The 4,332-nt window shown below is 34.8% G+C and overlaps 1 non-coding gene across 1 annotated transcript; it reads right to left on the reverse strand.

Moving 5' to 3' along the window:
- Positions 1–2,460: 2,460 nt before the first annotated feature.
- Positions 2,461–2,568, reverse strand: LOC112746496 (small nucleolar RNA R71). The gene has a single exon (XR_003174377.1). It is a non-coding gene; the product is annotated as a small nucleolar RNA R71 (small nucleolar RNA).
- Between the last annotated feature and the right edge of the window lie 1,764 nt (positions 2,569–4,332).

Consider the following 4,332-nt stretch of genomic DNA (forward strand, 5'->3'; position numbering starts at 1 on the left):
TCAATTTCGAACAATAATTAACAACCTGAGTAACAATTTCGCATACCAAGTTTTTGGCGCCGTTGCCGGGGATTGTTCGAGTTTGGACAACTGACGGTTCATCTTGTTGCTCAAATTAGGTAATTTTCTTTTTTGTTTTATTTTCAAAAATTTTTCAAAAATCTTTCAAAAAATTTTCCTTTGTTTTCGAAAAAAATTTAAAAAAAAATTAAAAAAAAATGTTTTCAAAAATATATTTTTCTTCAGAATTTTTAAGAATGAATTCTAGTGTTTCATGAAGCATGTTGAAGCCTGGCTGGCTGTAAAGCCATGTCTAATCCTTCTGGATAGGGCATGTTAGGCATGTCATGTCTGGGTACATACTAAAGCTTGGCTGGCTATTAAGCCATGCCTGACCCTTTGATTGGAGCTTTAGACTAGAGAGCATAAGATTCCTGGAATTCATATTAAAATTTTTGGAATCCTTATTTTTCTTTTTCAAAATGATTTTCGAAAAAAAAAATTTTAAAGAAAATACAAAAAAATTTCATAAAATCATAAAAATCAAAAAAATATTTTGTATTTCTTGTTTGAGTCTTGAGTCAAGTTGTAAGTTTGGTGTCAATTGCATGTTCATCCTGCATTTTTCGAAAAATCATGCATTCATAGTGTTCTTCATGATCCTCAAGTTGTTCTTGGTAAGTCTTCTTGTTTGATCTTGATGTTTTCTTGTTTTGTGTCTTTTCTTGTTTTTCATATGCATTTTTGCATTCATAGTGTCTAAACATGAAAGATTTCTAAGTTTGGTGTCTTGCATGTTTTCTTTGCATATAAAATTTTCAAAAATAAGTTCTTGATGTTCATCATGATCTTCATAGTGTTCTTGGTGTTCATCTTGACATTCATAGTATTCTTGCATGCATTCATTGTTTTGATCCAAAATTTTCATGCATTGCATCATTTTTTCATGTTTTTTCTCTCTCATCATTAAAAATTCAAAAATCAAAAAAATATCTTTCCCTTTTTCTCTCTTAAAATTTCGAAAATTAGATTTGACTTTTTCAAAAATTTTTAAAATCTAGTTGTTTTTATGAGTCAAATCAAATTTTCAATTTAAAAATCTTATCTTTTTCAAAATCTTTTTCAAAAATCAAATCTTTTCCATTTTTTTTAGTTATTTTCGAAAATTTTAAAAATATTTTTCAAAAATCTTTTTCTTATTTTTATATCAAATTTTCGAAAATAACATCATCAATTAATGTTTTGATTCAAAAATTTCAAGTTTGTTACTTGCTTGTTAAGAAAGATTCAAACTTTGAGTTCTAGAATCATATCTTGTGATTTCTTGTGAATCAAGTCATTAATTGTGATTTTAAAAATCAAATCTTTTTCAAAAACTAATTTAAATCATATCTTTTCAAAAATATCTTCTTATCTTATCTTTTTCAAAAATTTGATTTCAAAATATCTTTTCTAACTTCCTAACTTCTTATCTTTTCAAAATTTGTTTCAACTAACTAACTAACTTTTTGTTTGTTTCTTATCTTTTTCAAAACTACCTAACTAACTCTCTCTCTCTAATTTTTGAAAATATCTTCCCTCTTTTTCAAAAAATTCTTTTTAATTAACTAATTATTTTGATTTTTTTATTTTAATTTTCGAAAAACTACTAACCTTTTTCAAAAAACTATTTTCGAAAATCACTAACTCTTTTTCAAAAATTATTTTCGAAATTCTCCCTCTCTCATCTTATTCTATTTATTTATTCATCTACTAACATCTCCTCATCTCACTTCTCTACTCTCCTCACCCTTGTGTTTCTTTCCTTACATTACATTCTTTATCCCCTTCCTTTCTTCCACTCACACAGGGACTTCTATACTATGGTATAAAGGATCCCTATTATTATTATTATTATTATTATTATTTTTTTATGTGCCCTCTTCTTTGTCATATGATCAGGAGCAAGGACAAGAATATTCTTATTGAAGCAGATCCAGAACCTGAAAGGATTCTGAAAAGGAAACTAAAAGAAGCTAAATTACAACAATCCAGAGATAACCTTTCAGAAATTTTCGAACAGGAAGAGGAGATGGCAGCCGAAAATAATAATAATGCAAGGAGAATGCTTGGTGACTTTACTGCACCAAATTCCAATTTACATGGAAGAAGCATCTCCATCCCTACCATCGGAGCAAACAATTTTGAGCTGAAACCTCAGCTAGTTTGCAACAAAACTGCAAGTTTTATGGACTTCCATCTGAAGACCCTTTTCAGTTCTTAACTAAATTCTTGCAGATATGTGACACTGTTAAGACTAATGGAGTAGATCCTGAAGTCTACAGGCTCATGCTTTTCCCTTTTGCTGTGAGAGACAGAGCTAGAATATGGTTGGACTCCCAACCTAAGGACAGCCTGAACTCTTGGGATAAGCTGGTCAAGGCTTTCTTAGCCAAGTTCTTTCCTCCTCAAAAGCTGAGTAAGCTTAGAGTGGATGTTCAAACCTTCAGACAGAAAGAAGGTGAATCCCTCTATGAAGCTTGGGAGAGATACAAAGGACTGACCAAAAAGTGTCCTTCTGACATGCTTTCAGAATGTGAGTAATGGGACGCCTCAAAAGAAGGGAGTTCTTGAAATTGATACTCTGAATGCCATATTGGCTCAGAACAAAATATTGACTCAGCAAGTCAATATGATTTCTCAGAGTCTGAATGGAATGCAAGCTGCATCCAACAGTACTCAAGAGGCATCTTCTGAAGAAGAAGCTTATGATCTTGAGAATCCTGCAATAGCAGAGGTGAATTACTTAGGTGAACCTTATGGAAACACCTATAATCCATCATGGAGAAATCATCCAAATCTCTCATGGAAGGATCAACAAAAGCCTCAACAAGGCTTTAATAATGGTGGAAGATACAGGTTTAGCAATAGTAAACCTTTTCCATCATCTACTCAGCAACAGACAAAGAACTCTGAACAAAACACCTCTAATTTAGCAAACTTAGTCTCTGATCTGTCCAAGGCCACTGTGAGTTTCATGAATGAAACAAGATCATCCATTAGAAATTTGGAGGCACAAGTGGGCCAGCTGAGTAAAAGGATCACTGAAATCCCTCCTAGTACTCTCCCAAGCAATATAGAAGAAATTCCAAAAGGAGAGTGCAAGGCCATTGAATTAATCACCATGGCCGAACCTGTGAAGGAAGGAGAGGACGTGAATCCCAAGGAAGAAGACCTCGTGGGACGTCCAGTGATCAATAAGGAGCTTCCCTCTGAGGAACCAAAGGAATCTAAGACTCATCTAGAGAACATAGAGATTCCATTGAACCTCCTTATGCCATTCATGAGCTCTGATGAGTATTCCTCTTCTGAAGAGAATGAGGATGTTACTGAAGAGCAAGCTGCCAAGTTCCTTGGTGCAATCATGAAGCTGAATGCCAAATTATTTGGCATTGAAACTTGGGAAGATGAACCTCCCTTATTCACTAATGAACTGAGTGATCTGGATTAACTGACATTGCCTCAGAAGAAACAGGATACTGGAAAGTTCTTAATACCTTGTACCACAGGCACCATGACCTTTGAAAAAGCTCAATGTGACCTTGGGTCAGGGATAAACCTCATGCCCCTCTCTGTAATAGAGAAACTGGGAATCTTTGGGGTGCAAGCCACTAAAATCTCATTAGAGATGGCAGACAATTCAAGAAAACAGGCTTATGGACAAGTAGAGGACGTGTTAGTAAAGGTTGAAGGCTTTTACATCCTTGCTGATTTCATAGTCCTGGATACTGGAAAGGAAGAGGATGAATCCATCATCCTAGGAAGACCTTTCCTAGCCACAGCAAGAGCTGTGATTGATGTGGACAGAGGAGAATTGATCCTTCAATTAAATAAGGACAACCTTGTGTTTACAACTCAAGGATCTCTCTCAGCATCCATGGAGAGGAAGCAGAAAAAGCTTCTCTCAAAGCAGAGTCAACCAAAGCCCCCACAGTCAAATTCTAAGTTTGGTGTTGGGAGGCCACAACCAAACTCTAAGTTTGGTGTCAAACCCCCATATCCAAACTCTAAGTTTGGTGTTGGGAGGTCTCAACAAAGCTCTGCACATCTGTGAGGCTCCATGAGAGCCCACTGTCAAGCTATTGACATTAAAGAAGCGCTTGTTGGGAGGCAACCCAATGTTTATTTATCTAATTTTATTTTTGTTTTTCATGTTTTCTTAGGTTCATGATCATGTGGAGTCACAAAATAAACGAAAAATTTAGAAACAGAATCAAAAACAGCGGAAGAAAAATCACACCCTGGAGGAAGCACCTGCCTGGCGTTCAACGCCAGAACAGAGCAAGGTTCTGG

The sequence above is a fragment of the Arachis hypogaea genome, chromosome 14 (genome assembly GCF_003086295.3).
Source record: "Arachis hypogaea cultivar Tifrunner chromosome 14, arahy.Tifrunner.gnm2.J5K5, whole genome shotgun sequence".
Classification (NCBI taxonomy): Eukaryota; Viridiplantae; Streptophyta; class Magnoliopsida; order Fabales; family Fabaceae; genus Arachis; species Arachis hypogaea.